The following is a 19037-nucleotide window of genomic DNA, read 5'->3' as shown; positions in this document are numbered from 1 at the left end:
ACAGGTTTTATTTGTTTGTTTTTGTATTTTTATTTATGTATTTATTTTTGCTGTATACACATACCCTAACGGTGTCAATTCATAAAGATATTTAGGCATCTGGGGAGTTAGGTGCCTAAATAAATTTGTGAATCCCATCCTACGCATCCTAAGTTTTGAAAATATTTCATCATTATTAGACAGGGCTCGTAGATTCCTGTGCCATAGCCAGAGCTTGGGTTTTGATCTGTAAGTCCCTAACTGGTCTAGGACCAAGTTATCTGGCAAACCACTTCTCTGGCTATCCCCCAACATGGGAGTTAACTGCGAGATCATTCTCATTGATGGTGCTAAGGGTTAAACTTTTCATGACAGGTAACATTTCTGTTTCAGTGGAGAACTCACTCCTCTGGAACCATTCTGCAAGAACTTGCGTTTAGTAAACTTTTTGTTGCATAATTGACCAGGCTTTTTATAGATATTCTAAATGAGAATGGAGACTTTTGTAGTTGTCCCTGTAATACTGGGTAGAGTTGCAACTGATGTGGATCACTGACTAATTTTACAAATTAAAAATAAATGAAATAAATAACCTGCTACACCTAAGAAACTGGGAATGGATGAAGGATCCATTAGGGTGGAAATCTGTGGGGCGTCCTCTCCCAAAGGCAGAAGCCTCATGCTATGAATTTGCCTATTTTGCATACCAGCAGAACAAGCAGGGGGCAATGTAAATTCTTCAAGGCAAATGTCAAAGATAGTTCATAATTTCATTATAACTGAAAGGCTAGAGAATGAACTACTTGCAGGTATGTCTCATGATTAGTATTTACGTCTCTTCGCTCAGTGTTTTTAGTCATTTAAAAAATTATTTTACTAATTATTTTCTGAGGAGTGCAGTTTGGTGTTTTCTTAGTTGATTTAGACCAACTACACAAACCTTGTAGATACACATATATCCCTACAAGAAAACCAGAAATTTAATGAAAAGAATGCACTTCTACCATAGTTCTGCCTCTGAGGAATAGTAGAATGGTGTGCTAGATAAAATCTTCCATCACCAGGCAATATGGTAATTTGTGAGATAGACAGTGAAGATGGTGTGTCCCTGGAATCTGGTAACAATATGTTAGAAGAGATTGTTTTTATCACAAACACATTGTCAAACACGAACAAAGAAGATATAACTAAAGGTAGCAAATGAAAAATGGACTAAAGGTCTTTTAAAAGGCAAAGTTATGTATTATCTTTTGTTTCATCTAGTATTGAGCAAGTTTAAAGCAAGGATGAATCGGTTGTGTTCATACATAGAAATGTGGCATTTGTCAAATATGATTTCAAATTGCTTTTGTACAGGATGTGCAGTAACAGGATGTGCAGAGTAGAGCTGGTCAAATTACCTCTTATAAATAAATTATTTGATTAATGTAGCCCTTATTCTGTTTGGAAATCATGTGCAAACTGATCCCACTTTTTGAAAATGTCTTCATTGTTATTTGTAAGTGTCAACCATGTTGGTTGAAGTTAGCTTGGGTGAGCTACTGTTGCTCACAAACTCTGATTTCAGTTGTTCAAGACTCAGTATCCAACATTTGCAACTGGCTGCAATTTGTTTTTGTGACATTTACTTCATATATTTGGAAGATCAAACAGACTGAAAGATAATCATATTGTTTTGTAAATGCTTTGTGTGTCCAAAAACAACCAGCCCCCCATCCCAACAACAATCAATTTTTTTGTATTCATCAAATATTATTTGACCAAAATGATCTATTTGACCTAGCAGTGCAAGAAATCTGTGGCTTTTCATAAAAGCAGTGCAATGAGATCTGCTGGTATAATTTTTACTGAAATATACGGAGCTTCTTTACCAGAGCTTTTAGATGATCTGCAGAAAATTTCCTTTCAGTCTTATTCCTCAAAGTGCACATTTTTTTGGCTCCTTCTGTAAATTGAGTAGATATAGGAAACATTGTTTCTTTTGCTGAAAGAAGTAGTTTTACACTTTTCCCAGGTTTTGGGGGTAGGAGAGGTGTGTTCAGAGTTGGTATTTGTGCTCCATTAAACCTGTCGAATTATCCGCTTACCTTCCTCGCTGTGGTGGGTTGTGACGATTAATAGGTTAATGCTCATAGCAAGCCTGCTCCTATTCCCAAGGAAATCAATGGAAGTTTGCCATTAACTTCACTGGGAGCAAGACCTGGACTAATAAAGCACTCCATAAAAACTAAGTATTATGAATACCCCCTACATGGGTTCTCCACTGGGGAAGTCAAACTTAATTATAATATAGTCACTGTTATTTAGTGGCTCAACCACACTTATTTCCTGAAATAGCTCTTGTACAGTACAGAAATCAGGATTAATTCAAAAGCAGCTTTTCCTCTTGTATGCTCCAGAATGAGCTGTACCATAAAACAAACTTACAGTATATTACTATCTATCAAGAGAATGCAATGGTTGTAATGCAACTGGTTAAGAAAGCCAAGCACTTAAGAATTCTAAAATGTTTCAGAAGTCAATATTGGAGATAATAATTATTATTTGTAGTGTGTGTTCAGAGTACAGAACAGAGCATAGAGTAAGATAAAGTCCCTTTCTGATGAACTTTTAGCAATCAGAATAACCATTTGGGGGCAAATTAATACCCTTTCAGTTGTAGACATCCTCCTGAAATTTTCTTTTGCATAACCATGAGTTTCTTTATGTAGTTGATAAGCATGGCCTCCAAGCAAGGAAACAGATAATAATTGTAAAAACACATCACACACATAATCATAGAACTACTCATTTAGCTGGACCCAATACATGTAGGCCCCAGACCTGCAAGCTGTTCCATTCAGGTGGAACTTTACATCCACATGGAGCTCCACTGAAGTCATCAGGGTTCTGTACAGAAGTGGGGGTCTACTCTCTTGGAGTAGCTTGCAGAAATGGGGTTTTATTCATCACTTTCACCAATCTTAGCTCACCATAATAAACAGCTTCCTAACTACAAAGCATCTCACAAACTTGTCTATCAATATTAGTTCCAGCAGAGAAAACATATCAGACAACTATTCTTATGGAAAAATAGGCCTCTGAGCTGCCATACAACAGCATCTTACCTTTCATAGTGCTTTCATCCTAAAGGGTCCCCAAACTTTACAGATGACATATAGGAATCACACCCAACACTGACATGCAGCAACTGCTGGAGTGTTACTCAGCAGCTGTTTGAATGCATACAGTCAAACTATTCAACCATTTAGGACAGGAAGTGAAAAATAAGTCCAGTTAAAAAATGTATGTATGAAAACATTTGCATTCCAAACCAGAAATCATTGGTAATTATTATAAGAAATGATAAAAAAAAATTAATCTCTGAATTTTAAGAAGATTTGCCTGTCCCCAAAAATCATTTAAAACCTGCTAGTGACTCATTTACAAGTTATACTTTAGTCATTGGGCTCAATACAGTGGAAACTAGGTAAAAGGCAATGGTCTGTGATATGCAGGCAGTTATGGTAGATAATCTGATGGCCCCTTCTGGCCTTGAACTTTATGAATTTATTAATCTATTTAGTAATCATGCACTGCAACCCTTTCCAGTGCTTTGAAAAACTAGAAGGAAATGGCCCTAATTACAGTTTATACACAGGCACGTAAACTTGATTGTATGACTGCTGCAACTCTTTTTCTTCCTTTTCCAAACTTCCATCTGATATTCACCAGCTTCTTCCATTGTGTCATGTCTAAAATGTAGGCCCAGGCACTGCTCCACATTAGGAATAGTGCAGTGAAGCCCTGTCTCAGACAATGTTGTGGAGAGAATTCTGCTTCAAAGAGGCAGACTGCCTCAAACCACCTTTGTGACACACTGGAGTAGAATCCTTCAGGAGGTGCCAGGCATTTCCCATGGTATGTCTAGGGTTGCTCTGCTGGCTGGTGCATAGGAGTTTGGGTCACAGCCCTGCCTCCTCTCCACTCCTTTTGTGTTCACTTGTACTGCAGAGGACACCAAAGGGAAGCAGTTCCTATGTTCCAGGGAACTCAGTGACTTTAACTGTGTTCTGCTGCTGCTCAGGGATACATGTAGTCCTTGTGCTTTCCATCACCAGCCAACAGTCCCACTCCACCCCACCCACTTACAAAACAGCCTTCTATAATCTTTCCCTTAGGCCTCAACTTTGCAGAACCTTAGGTACATTCTGTGTAATCTCATAGAAGTCAGCTGCATGAATATGTGTTTCCTGCCATTCCAGGGATTGAAGTGGGGAACCTCAAGCATCCTCTTTTTGGGTGGTAACAGATTTATCCTCCATGGAACAAGTCTGACAGACCCTAGTTAGCAGTGGGTGGGATTGAACCTAGGACCTCTGAAGCTTAGTGTAGAGTATCTACTTTATGAGCTAAGAGCCACCCTGTCATAAACATATAAGTAAGAGTTAATAGAACAAAAGTGCTTTGTAGTAAGTGAAGGCCCTGATAAAGGCCCAGTATGAGGCCTGAGGCCTGAACTAAAATAATGGCCAAGACTTTGCTAACATAAAGCAAAGTGAAGCTCTGAGCCAGAGGCAGGCCCTGCTCACAGAAGCTGGCAAGGAAAGGGCTGATGCTGCAAGAAGATACGTACCTAAAAGGTACTGAACACTAGAGATCAGAACATTCACATACTTGCACATTCCACACAGATAACAAGGAACAGGCCGACCCATCCCAGTGACAGGTATCATAAACCTAGTCCCAGATTTGGACCTTAGTGTCCAAAATATGGGGGTTAGCATGAAAACCTCCAAACTTAGTTACCAGCTTGGACCTAGTAAAGCTGCCACCACCCAAAAAATTAGAGTGTTTTGGGGCACTCTGGTCCCCCAAAAAACCTTCCCTGGGGCCCCAAGATCCAAATCCCTTGAGTCTCACAACAAAGGGAAATAAACCTTTTCACTTCCCCCCTCCACGTGTTCCTGGAGAGATATACAGAAGCAAGCTCCGTGAATCTAAACAGAGGGACTCCACCCTCCCCGTTCCCAGTCCTGGAAAACAGAATTACCGAGACCTAATCTCCCTTCCCCCCTCACCCAGAGGGAATGCAAAGTCAGGCTAGTAAATCTAACACACACAGATTTCCCCTTGACTTCTTCCTCCCACCAATTCCCTGGTGAGTACAGACTCAATTCCCTGGAGTTCCCCACTAAAGAAAAACTCCAACAGGTCTTAAAAAGAAAGCTTTATATAAAAAGAAAGAAAAATACATAAAAATGGTCTCTCTGTATTAAGGTGACAAATACAGGGTCATTTGCTTAAAAGAATATTGAATAAACAGCCTTATTCAAAAAGAATACAGTTCAAAGCACTCCAGCAACTATAGACATGTAAATACAAAACAACAAACCATCTTTGTACTCACAACTTGGAAACAGAAGATTAGAAAGCAGGAGACAGAAAAAATCACTCCTCATAGCCGAGAGAGTACAGGCAGAAGACCCAAGAACAAAGGACTCACACACAAACTTCCCTCCACCCAGATCCGAAAAAGTCTGGTTTCCTGATTGGTCCTCTGGTCAGGTGTTTCAGGAACTTCTTTCTAGGTGTAAGAGACATTAACCCTTAGCTATCTGTTTATGACACAGGGGCAAAAGGGTAAAATGATGGATAGAGTTGTTTTGATAGAACCAACATGTACAAGTTGAGAGGTGGCACCTTACTGCGTAGAGGGGCTGCACCTCAGTACATCAGAAGTGATGTGTAACTTGTTTGTACCTGTGTATAAAAATGTATCCCTGGGGCGATGTCTTTGTCCGGCCTAGGGGGCAGTGGAAAGTCCCGCCACTGACTGAGCCCAGTCCATTGCCAAGAGGCACTTTCTCGTAGTATGCCCTGAATTAGGCTAAGAAACCTACAGGGAACTGCAATTGTGTCCGAGTGCAATAAACCTGGCTGACGTGCCTTCGTACCTTACTAGACTCTGTGGTCATTGGGGGTTCTCTTCGGGTCTGTTGTGTCAGCTATCTGCGCAGAGCTGGGGCAGCACACAGAGGGAACACACGCACGCAGCCGAGTGATACCAACAAGGAGAGAGCAGAGCAGAGCACCACACCAGTAGCACCTCTGACAACACCTCTGACAACACTGGTGACCCCAACCGCTGATCTGGTAAGTAAGCGAGCTGTCCACTGTAAGAATCGCAATCTAACATGACAGAAAACCTTGAGCTAGGGAACCCTCTGATCCCCTCCCTTTTGTTCCCCATGGAGTTTTATAACTCATGGACCGCTGGATTGCCAGTAAAGGGGGTCCATATGAATTGAAGAATGGGGAAACATGGACTGGCATATGTAGAGCAATGGTAGAAACCGAGGCTCTGAAAAATAGTAATAAAAGTAAAAAAGCAAAAGTAATAGTAACAAAGAAACAGTTAAAAGAATCAAAAGAAGCTACACAGCCCTGGAATGCTCCCACTGCCCTTGCAGGGTGGCAAGCAGCCCACAGACAACCAGTACAGGAAGAGAGTGAAACACTGGAAACAACTGTAATGAACCTACAAAAAATACATGTGCCGTCCCCTGTTATAAATATTGGTGGTAAACAGCAGGCTTCAGGTAGCTACCCTGTGCCTGAAGAATGGGGACAGAAGTGGAAAGAGGTGGTCCTAGTAAAATTAAAACATGAAACTGGGTCCACTGCATTACAACCATCACCTTATGATAAAAGCCGGGTTCCAGTTAAACTTAAACCGGAACCTAGACTGGTGCCTGTCAGAACGGGACAAGTAAGTGCACAAAAGGAAAGAGTAGCAAACAATATTCTCATTGAATTGGTAAATCAAATGAAGGAAAAAATGGAACAGTTCACAGAGCACATTAGGAGACGAGCTGCGACTCAATCGAAGGGGAGTGAATAAAAAAGAATTTCAAAGTAAAAAACTAAAATTAAGTGGGTTAACACCTAGAATTGATGCATTAACACATGGAGCTGCCCAGAAAAAGTTAACTGCAGCAAAAAAGTGCACTCCCACTATCCATTTGGCATGCACACAAAAGCAACAGACACTGAGGGAACAAATTCAGGTTTTACAAGAGCAGGTAACTACCCCCAATCTCCTCTCATAATTAGAATAAAAAACAGGGGCCCAATTCCCAACTGTGCAGGTTCCCAATTGCTTTGACCCATGGAACCACACTCCACGCTCATATCTGAAAATAGAACCTTCTTTCTCAAATATTTTTACATATCGGTTAAGTTTTGTCTTTTATATGTTTTCTCTTTCAACTTGCTGCTGCTGTCTGTACTTTCAAATGCCTTGATAGAGTTAATCTCTCTTGGCTCAGGTCTCGCTACCTATCTAGGTTGCTCTTCACCCACCCCCCCTTCTTCCCCCGCCTCTCATAGACTCATAGACTCATAGGTCAGAAGGGACCAATATGATCATCTAGTCTGACCTCTCCTCACTTCTACTCTTTCTCTTTGTTTTAAAAGAGAAAAGTTATAGTTTTTACAGAAACCTCCAAAAGATAAAGCAATTAAAAACAGAACAAAACAAGAAACAAAAAGAAAATAAGGTAAAAACTTTAAATCCAGTAAATTAATTATTTTAACCCTTCAGGAATGCAACAGCTGGAATTATTCCTAACTTTCTTGAAGATATGGTTGCCAAGCAACAGAAACACACTCTCTGCTTCTAATCCTAACCACTAACTAATATTTAAAACATGGGCTTTTCTTATTCCATACAGCAGAGTTTTAAAATAATGTTAAATATAAAGTAATGCAAAATTCCTTTTTACCAAATTAATACAATACATTTGGCAAATAATATATTTTTATCAAATTTATTCTACAAGTTTTAAATAAGGTAATAACTTGTTTATTCAAATGTTTAGCCCTTTTTATTTTTTATTTTTGGTGGTGTTATTTTGTATAGTTATTAACAGAATTCTGGCGCTATTTGTTTTTAATTGTAAGTTTGTCCTGTATGTCCTGTGTGTGTGTCTTGTGTCTATGTTGTGTGCGTCACGTGACTATTTTTTAAAGATTATTTTTATTTTTTATTTTTTTTGTTGCAACAAAAGTCAATTTTATACCCTTTAAAATATATATGTATATGTGGTACCACACTATTTTAAAATCATGGTTGGGGTATAATCCTAGTATTATTAACACCAATTTTTTATGCAAAGTTCAGAAAGGTTTCAGTTACAAATATATGTACATATATTTCTGTCTCAACAAATAATGCAATTGCAAACAAAAAGAATTCTCTTTTATCAATCACAGTTTTGTTTTTTAAGTTTTTTTTTAAATTGTTATTCAAAGAAAAAATGTAAGGGGAAACATTAAGGTAAAGATAATATTAACAAAATGTCAATTTCTTGTTTGGGCTTTTTATAAACTTGTTTGCTCTTTTAAATATAGTTATAAGAATGTCATAACCAAAATGTTTTAAAATAACAATTTATGCATAAAGCTAACCAAACAATTACAACAGGTTTCCAGATTTTTAACAGGTTTCCACCTTTGCCTCCCAAAAATAGCAAAGCATTTTGAAAGTATACCCTCAAATACCCTCAAAGTATTTGCATGTATCTTTATTTAAAATTTATTTTGGTTTAATTTTATAGTTGATTTAATTTTATATGCTTTTCTTTTGTTTTGTTATGTTCATGGGGAGCAGTGGTTGTTAAGGTTTGTGCTTCTAAACAGTTAACAAAAGTAAAATTGGTATCACAAGCGAATTAACTCTAACTCTAAAAAGCTTGTTGAAGTTATGTTACTAAAAACAAAGTGTTCAGCAAGAGGAAGCAATACCCCTTCTCATGAAAGATTGTGAGCATTTATTTTAGCTGTTAAGCATTACATTTAGTGTTAAATATTAGTAATGCACCCCCAAATAAAAATAAATGTCTATCCCAAATGAAAATGAATGTCTATACAACAATTGCAAAAGCATAGCTTGTGTTATAAAAGGCTCGGTCCCTATTACATTGTTCTTATTACATTGTAAACAAACTAAGTTAAAACTGTGTATTAAGTTTGGGTTACTGAAAACAAATAAACAAACAAACAAAAAAAAATTTTACTATGTTAACTAACAAAAGTTGTTTAAGTTGCATCCCACAGACCAAAGATACTGCTGTATTATTGCTGTATTGTATTATTGCTGTACAATATGTACAATGTGTATAACCTTGCTAAACTGTTTAACCAACCCACAGGTAAAAATCAACAAACGAATGGCAGCAAACACCATGAAGGCAAGGAAAAAACAAATTGATAAAGAAATTAAGTTACATAGTAACTACAAATTGGGTAAACAAATTGCCTGTTAGTACCAGTCATAATTTGGGTCAGTGACACTGCATCCTAACTGAGGCACATGTTAGTCAAAACAATCTTGTTTAGTATCTGGGTACCAATATTAAATCCTGACACAGCAATATTTGATACATTGGTTACTGTCCATTCAGTAGGTTATCTGGAAGACAGCATCCATAAGAAACAACTGGATCTACATCAACTACTGGTGTATCACAGAGCAGTTCAACCAATGGAACAAAGAAGCTACCCACTTCTGTTTCCTGCCCAGTAAAGCTGACCAGATGGTGACAACCAGCCTTAAGGATAACCTATAATATGAATGGACAGTACTGTGTAGTAACTAATTACAATATATTTATATATAAAGGCCTTAGTGGTAGTGTCAAAACTCCAAATTTCTGTTTTACTTCTCATATACACAGCACTGTGGGACACACTATCACAATCCCTATCCCAGTATGTTAAAACACTTAGCCTACTGCTAATGATGAGACAGGTTATAACTGAAATTGCCCTAATGGAAGTGTGTTTCTGTCTATGTCACCAAAGTAAAAGGGCCACAGTACACCAGCAGCCTGGAAAAACATGGTTACACTTGGATATAAGTTGGTGTCATATATACACATACATACTATACATATATGCCCATACACACTACAAATATATGCTATATCCATATAATTCATATATATTAATTATTTGGAAGTGCCTTTAAGGATCAATCATAATATTGCATTCCTCAGTCATGGTCCCGGGCCTAACATTCCCAGGCCCATCATAAGGGACTAAAAAATAATTGGATAATAAAATCTGTCTCTCAGTCGTACAAGGGAATGTGCAGACTAAACAGACAGATGGGGCATGAGTGTATGGATGGTAAAATAAGGTAACCACATAACAGTGTTTAGCCCACTGGGCTATCTTTAGTCCGTGCATTATGCTTTTCCGGGACGATGGGTAAACATCTTCCCCATAAAAAGACAAAAAGTGGGGGAATGTAGTAAGTGAAGGCCCTGATAAAGGCCCAGTATGAGGCCTGAGGCCTGAACTAAAATAATGGCCAAGACTTTGCTAACATAAAGCAAAGTGAAGCTCTGAGCCAGAGGCAGGCCCTGCTCACAGAAGCTGGCAAGGAAAGGGCTGATGCTGCAAGAAGATACGTACCTAAAAGGTACTGAACACTAGAGATCAGAACATTCACATATTTGCACATTCCACACAGATAACAAGGAACAGGCTGACCCATCCCAATGACAGGGGCAAAAGGGTAAAATGATGGATAGAGTTGTTTTGCTAGAACCAACATGTACAAGGTGAGAGGTGGCACCTTACTGCGTAGAGGGGCTGCACCTCAATACGTCAGAAGTGATGTGTAACTTGTTTGTACCTGTGTATAAAAATGTATCCCTGGGGCGATGTCTTTGTCCGGACTAGGGGGCAGTGGAAAGTCCCGCCACTGACTGAGTCGAGTTCATTGCCAAGAGGCACTTTCTCGTAGTATGCCCTGAATTAGGCTAAGAAACCTACAGGGAACTGCAATTGTGTCCGAGTGCAATAAACCTGGCTGACGTGCCTTCGTACCTTACTAGACTCTGTGGTCATTGGGGGTTCTTTTCGGGTCTGTTGTGTCAGTTATCTGCGCAGAGCTGGGGCAGCACACAGAGGGAACACACGCACGCAGCCGAGTGATACCAACGAGAGAGCAGAGCAGAGCACCACACCGGTAGCACCTCTGACAACACCTCTGACAACATGCTTCATATCTCATTTGCCTGGAAAGGGTTAACAAGAACAGTGAGCCTGGCTGTCACCTGAGCAGAGGACCAATCAGAGGACAGGATACTTTCAAATCTTGAGGGAGGGAAGTTTTTGTGTGTGCTGTTAATTTTTGGTGGTTGTTCACTCTGGGGACCTAGAGGGACCAGATGTGCAACCAGGTTTCTCTCCAATCTCCCTGATACAGGTTCTTATAGATCCACAATAGTTAGTACGAGGTAGATAAAGCGAGTTAGGCTTATGTTTGTTTTCTTTATTTGCAAATGTGTATTTGGCTGGGAGGAATTCAAATGTGTATTTCGCTGAAAGGAGTTCAAATTGGTATTTGCTGAAAAGATTTTAATTTGTACTTGTATATTTAGGCTGGGAGGGTATTCCCAGTGTCTATAGCTGAATGACCCTGTACTTATTCCATTTTTTAAATTTACAAAGATAATTTTTACTGTTTTTCTCTCTTTAATTAAAAGTTTCTTGTTTAAGAACCTGATTGTTTTTTTATTCTGGTGTGAAACCCCAGGGGTCTGGATTCACCAGGGAGTTGGTGGGGAGAAAGGAGGGAAGGGGGAGAGAGAGGTTATTTTCTCTCTCTGAGGATTACTGTCTCTCTCAGGGAGAATCTGGGAGGGGAAGAGAGAAGGAGAGGGGAAGGTGCATTTTTCTCTCTGTTTTAAGATTCAAGGAGTTTGAATCACAGTAATCTTCCAGGGTAACCCAGGGAGGGGAAGCCTGGGAGAGGCAACGGTGAGGGAAAGGGTTTACTTTCCTTGTGTTAAGATCCAGAGGGACTGGGTCTAGGGGGCCCCTGGGCAAGGTTTTGGGGGGACCAGAGTGTACCAGGCACTGGAATTCCTGGTTGGTGGCAGCGCTACAACTACTAAGCTGGTAACTGAGCTTAGAGGAATTCATGCTGGTACCCCATCTTTTGGACGCTAAGGTTCAGAGTGGAGAATTATACCATGATACACCCGCTGCTTAAGTAAGGCTGGAACAGACTCATTAATTGCTAGATGGTCTAGGTGCCATCAGAGAGCGACAGAATTCCACACCAAGCAGGCATGGGTTACGCAAACACAAAAGGTGACTTGTAACATGCACTCACTAGTGGGTCACGCCTACACCTTTGTGGGGTCAGGGTTTTAGATTATGAGCTCCTTGTCACAGGGATTGTCTTTTGTTTACTATGTGATGTACTTAGCACTCTTTTGGGTGCCATAACTGTAGCTACATCATAATTATGTATAATAGAAACAGATATATATTTAACCATAGCTTGCAGCTAACCACACTTTTACCTGGTTTTCTGGGCAAGCTGGAACATAAAATTAGTATGATGCACCTACGTCAGCTGGGAAGTCAATAATAAGCAAAGAAGGATGTTTCAGTGGTCAGGGGGTGAGCCTGGGACTTGTAAGATCTGAGTTTGCTTCCCAACTCTGTTATGGGCTTCCTGCGTGACATTAGTAAGTCACTTACTCTCTGAGTGCCTCTGTTATCCCTGTATGTAAAATGGGGGTAATAGTACTTCCTATTTATCCTACATAAGTATAAATATTTCAAAGATGATGAGGTCTTCAGACGTTAATTAATGGGTCCATGCAAGTACCTGGGGATATGTCTACACTGCAATAAAACACACAGAGCTGGCCCGGGACAGCTGACTCAGGCTCTCTGGGCTTGGGCTGCAGTGCTATAAAATTGCAGTGAAGCTGTCCAGGCTCAGGCTGGAGCCCAGACATTTCCACTGCAATTTTATAGCTCCACAGCCTAAGCCCCACAAGCCTGAGTCAGCTGTCCCGGGCCAGCTCTGTGTGTTTTATTGCAGTGTAGACATATCCCAAGGTACTTGCATGGATACTTAAATAGTAATCATATATAATCATATACAAAGGTGGGAAATTCTAAACATACCAAGTGCAAACAATCCCATTTCATAGCAAAAGCACATTTTAAAAAGATTAATAAAAAGTATTTTAGATTTTCCATCCTTAATCACATGCAGATATTAGGTATTTTAACATCAGCATGTACCTCAGACATAACATTTTCCCTTTCAGTGATTTATTTTCCATATTATACTGCCTTAAATTGGAAACTTGATGGTAAGCCTAGTGAAGTAAAAGCTACTCCTCTAGCTGTTCTATGTGAGCATAACTCCACTGAGTAATAAAAAAAAAAAAAAAGCACTGACATTTTATATGTGCTGTTAATTCCACTGATTGTGTCCAACTTCCAAAAAGCAGCCCCTGGGTGTTACATTTATACATTATACTCTTAGCAGTACGCTGCTCTGAGGAAACAATATGTCGAGAGTTGTTCAGAATTGTGAGTACAAGGTTAAGAAAGAGCTGTCAGTGATGTCAGGAATTATTAGCCCTTCTAGGTGAAACTAGAAACATAGGACAAGGTGGGAAACAAAGTAAAATGTGGACAAAAATAGCTCTAACACTCCGTTAAAAAAGAAAGCAAAATGTGTCCTGCTGGTTTGATATCTTGTGACATTTCCGTGACAAGGTATCAGCAGAAAATAAAATGTAAAGCAAACGTCAAGCAGAAATGTTATATTAACAAATCTGTCATAAGCTATCGTAAATCAGCCTAGCTTCATTCACTCCAAAGGAGTTACATCAGTGTACACCCAATCTGGCTCATAGTGTGTGTGTTTACATGTACACTGACTATATGATCATAAATGAGAGATGTGCTGTATGTTAATAATTGCTGTTTGTATACCATATACCGGGGTTGGTAACCTCTGGCATGCTGCTCACCAGGGTAAGCACCCTGGCGGTCCAGGCCAAATTGTTTATCAGCCAGCATGTTCGGCCGATCGCGGCTCCCACTGGCTGTGGTTCGCCGTCCCAGGCCAATACGGGAGGCGGGAAGCTGCAGCCAGCACATCACTCAGCCCACGGCGCTTCCCGCCTCCCCCATTGGCCTGGAAAGGTGAACTGCGGCCAGCTGGAGCCATGATCGGCTGAACCGGCCGACGCAGCAGATAAACAAACTGGCCCGGCCCACCAGGGTGCTTATCCTGGTGAGCTGCGTGCCAGAGGTTGCCGACCCCTGCCGTATACACATTCCTAACAAATGCGTTGCAGTCTTAGGCAGACTGCTCTCCATATCCCACGTAATTCATATGTAGGACTCCAATCTTCTGAATAACAGCATTTTCATAATCATATCTCACATGGAGAAGAGACATCTTACTTGTGCATCACGAGTTTGGACCAGAACAGAAGGAGTGAGCCATTCCAACCATTCCAACAATCCTGGCTCCATTGAAGTCAATGGCAAAACCCACACTGACACCAGTAGGGCCACGATTTCACCCAAAGATGGGAAAGGGTGATTCTGGCTGAGGACTTCAATGTGAGTAAGAGAAGGGTTGTGAAGGAAGCAGAAGAAGTGAAGAGGGTGGAAATGGGGACTGCAGAGGTTTTGGAGGGGGAAAGTGGGAGAAGAGTTAGCAGGGAGGAGGCATGGAGAATCTGGAGGGGATAGCAGCTGAGAAGGGAACAGAACAGAGATGAGAATAGACAGCAAGGGACAGCAGCGTGGAGAGAGATAATGAACAGAATGGAAGCTGAGACAATGTAAAAATCATGTTGCCTAGGAGATTTTGACTACTTCTACTTATTTAATACCTCAATTTAATAAGTAACCACTAGATTGACTACAAAACAAACACACACCGGTTTATTAAGACCTATTGACCACTGTGAATTTTCAGGGGAAGCACCACAAATGTATTCCGTAATGACATTTGCTCAGAAAAAGGCCAGCATCCAATGGTCCTTCAGCTCACATTTGTATCCATTTGGTGAGAGGCTCTGAAGTAAACACATGGACATTTGTGTGTAAAAGATATTGGAATTCTGGCCTGTGGAAGAGGTCTTAGCAGGTTTCATTTCTTTTCTAATACTCTCTCTGCATTTATTTACTGTCCGTGCAACTTTGATGCTGCACAAAAAGGTACACAAAATTCCACAAGTTTTTGCAAGGTTAGCATTTAATCTAAGCCTCTATCCTCACAGCTCAATGCAATGTCAACATAAAAGATGGAGAGTAAAGTTTTCAAAAATGTTAAGCAACTTAGGGCCCAAGTCTCATTTTCAAAAGTAATTTTATCACTTGGGAACCTAAATACCTTCAAAAATTTGGGCCTTAGGCACTTTTGAAAATATAATCATCAATTAGTCACTTGATGGGAGATGCTGGATGCTCAGCAGTTGTGAAAATCAGGCCATTTATTTAGATGGCTAAATATGGGTTTTAAAAATCATGTGGTTTTAAAAATCTTGGCTTTAGACATTTTATTCTTATTCAACCATTATTTCCCTGCATTGTGGCCTGGCAGTGTGAGTAAAGTACAATGGGAAAGGCACTGCACTGGAAATTAGAAGATTTCTGTTCACTTCCCAGCTCAGCTATAGATTTCCCATGTGATCTTCAGCAAATCACTTAATCTCCCATGTACCTCATAGGGGAAGTCTGAGGGGCATATATATACCTAAGGAGTTACAGCACTTCTCTATGTCAGAGTGAGCATTTTCACTGAAAAATATATAACTAGGCAAGTTTGGAATAGATTCAGCAATTTAACTTGGCTTTTGATGGGCTTGGTCAGCTTAATGACAACCTTAACATTATATAAAGATGGTTTATTTGAAGTAGTCATAAGATGTTGAATAGTCGGCAAGCACCTCATTAGGATTCCAGAGCAAACGTCCAGGAAAGTCCTTTTTTATGACTATTTTTGAAGGCTACCACTAACAGTAAAAAGCCTCCCCTAACAGCCTTCAAAAACAATCCCTGCAGAGTAGGAAAAAGAACAAATAAAATTCACCTTGTATTGGAAACTATAAACCTCCTGGTTGTTTAATGGTTTACTTCCTTTATCTAGCCAACTGCAATTCTGTCTAACTATTGATGATTCAACTTCAGATTTTGCCCAAGTATCCCATGTAAAATGCATGTACAAAACATCTTCTATCAAGCAATTGCAAAATGTAGGTCAGAAATCAACAGCTGAAGGTTGTAGTTGGCTCCTCTCTGCCTACAAATCCTTTTCTGTAGACCATACCACCTCAGCTTAATGCTAAAATAAGGTATGTAATCACCACTATTCTTATATATATTCATCTATCACACATATACCTATATGCAAGTATGTGTTGTTAAAAACTGGTACTAAATCCCTGACACTGAACAGTGAAGCAGTCCTCTACCTTTGGTAGATCCCAGTGGGAGTATGGTTGGGCAAAAGGACACAGCCATTCAGATCAGAGGTGGCGCTATTGTGACCACCATTGTTGTAGGGAAAGCAATATCCTTTGGAGAGTTGAAGTCACTACTTTATATGATGCTGATTGACTGACACCATGATGCTGTCAGGCAATGCTACTTTTAGTGGATATACAGTGTTGTTGTAGCAGTGTGGGTACCAAGATATTAAAGAAACAAGGTAAGTGAGATAATATTTCTAGTGGGCCAACTTCTGTTGGTGAGAGAGTCCAATAAAAGATATCATCACCCACCTTGTCTTACTTTTAGTGCAGATATTTTCAGGTTAGGGAACGAGATTAATATAGCATGGCTTGATTATAGAACTACAGGTCTCTGATGTAAGAAAAAATATAAAAACTTTAGATTTCTTTAGAACGCTATGAATTTCCACTGAAATTGATGGGGATTTTGCCATTCACTTCACTCAGGTCAGGATTTTACCCTACAGATTTTGAGAATTTTTTTTAAATAACTGAATGAATTATGTTATGAATTACAGACTGTAAATGAGATGCATATTCCTTATAGATCAAAACCCAATAGTTTTCAGCAGTGTTTATAAAATCAACACAGAGTTAGCTGGGGATAAATTTTGTTGCCAAGACTGTTGGGTAGATGGCAGGCTGCCTGCAAAAGCAAAACAGGTTACCAATGAAATTGACAAAGACCACCATTGTTAAACATTTCTAACACCCTGGGTCAGACACCTGCAATCTATTTTTAAATATCATTATGTGGCATTATCCATGGCTTTGACAGGGTCTCTGCTCAGCATTTGGGCACAAAATCCTAGACATAAGGGAAAAGTAGATCTTTTTAAGTGCAGATTCTAAGTACAAAATAATAAGCGACATCAGCTGGGCATAGCTGTTGCCATCCTTTCATATTATTATCAGGTCAAGCTCATTCCGTATTACAGTGCTCTCTTCACTTTCTCTCTTATTATTTTGATTCCCCAGTGGTGTTAGATAAGTGAGCAACCTACAAATCTTTTGCAGCGCTCCCTATAGTGAAGCTTTACCATGTACTTTGCCACGTTATTATTTACAGGGAGCTAATCATCATTTACAAAGCTACATGCCCTGTGAGGATTTAAAGAACGAGCTGAAATCTATCCACTTTATTAATATTTGTTACCTTGATTGTGACTTTGCCAAACAAGAATGGAAACTGCAGTAGCAGTAGATAAATAAAATCACACTGCTCTGGACAACGGAACTGACACTCAGCCTGCTGCTGCCTTTTGTTATATCTATTTAACTTGGATGAATTAGAGAATGGATGAGTAATTGTGCAATCAGCTTGCTCAGTTAATTACAGATAGCCACTCAAATACCCATCTACAGAGATGTTTGGTATCTGAGGTTGCCATCTTTAGTATCATCATTGCAGGAAAAGCAAGTACTCTTTTGAGAGTGATATCACTATTTTGGACAATCTGATTGGCCAACACAGTGACACTACTATTCCTTGTAACTCGGGGGAGTGGACGGTGATTACTCTTCTCATTCATGGTTTAGGGCCAGGAGCCTGTTCCTTCCTTTCTTGCTCCCTATAGCTTATTGCAGTGGTTTCTCAGTCTCCCTGCTCTGAGTCATGTAGGTGAAGGAGAAAGAAATTTCCAATTCATGGGCAAACTGCCCTGCCTTCCCATACCCTCAACTCCGTACAGACTACCCTCAAAGAAGCTTGGACACAAAGGGGATTAGGGAGATGAGACAGTAACTGAAAGGCAAGGGAGGAAGGAAAGGGGTTTTTTTTTAGGATAAGTGATACCAGAGCACATCTAAAGGCTGACTGAAAGAAGCCAGATAAAGAGTGTGGTTGAAGGAAGAGTGTAATGAGAGTTCGAGTGAGAGATGTCTGGAATCAAAAAAGGAATGGATCAAGGGAACAAGTCAAAGGCTGGAAGGTAAGGAAAGGACAACAGGAGGGAAGAGGATAGACAAGAAGGAATGGATAAGAATGAGGATGACAGTGCTGGATAGCACTGACTTTTTCTCCACAGACATTATTGAGAATTTGTGCAGAGCTAGAAGGGGAGGGGGGAAGAGTGATGGGTGTGGAGGAGAATGTCAAAAGAAAGACGTTTTCATCCTTTCAAGAATGGATACTTAATTATAGGTAAGTATGTACTCGGTGTCCCATAACATTTGCCAGTAAAGAATTTTTTCTCCATCCACCCACATATGTCTACCCTTTATAGCAGGCCTGCACAACATGCAGCCTGGGGAGCCTCACTGTGTGGCCCGCAGGGGGATTCTAAATCCCCCGCACATGGTGCTCTGCTGGCAGCCCAGAGCCCTTTGAATCCTGGCAGCGGCAGGGAATCAAAGGGCTCTGGGCTGCCCGCAGGGGCGGGGAGCCCAGAGCCCTTTAAATCCCAGCTGTGGCTGGGAATCAAACAGCTCTGGGCTGCCAGCAGTGGCAGGGAGCCCAGAGCCCTTTAAATCCCAGCCGCGGCGGGGAGTCAGACGGCTCTGGGCTGCCAGCAGCCGCGGGGAGCCCTGAGCCCTTTACATCTCAGCCATGGCTGGGAATCAAAGGTCTCTGGGCTGCCGGCAAAGATTCCCAGCTACGGTTGGGATTTAAAGGGCTCAGGGCTCCCCACGCTGCGGGCTCCCCAGAACCCTTTGAATGCTGGCCACGGATCCGGCGGCGGGACTGGCTAGGATTTATAGGCCTCAGGGCTCCCCGCG

The sequence above is a fragment of the Gopherus evgoodei genome, chromosome 1 (assembly GCF_007399415.2).
Source record: "Gopherus evgoodei ecotype Sinaloan lineage chromosome 1, rGopEvg1_v1.p, whole genome shotgun sequence".
Taxonomy (NCBI): domain Eukaryota; kingdom Metazoa; phylum Chordata; order Testudines; family Testudinidae; genus Gopherus; species Gopherus evgoodei.
The sequence above is the reverse complement of the archived record's forward strand: the minus strand, read 5'-3'. Positions refer to the sequence as shown.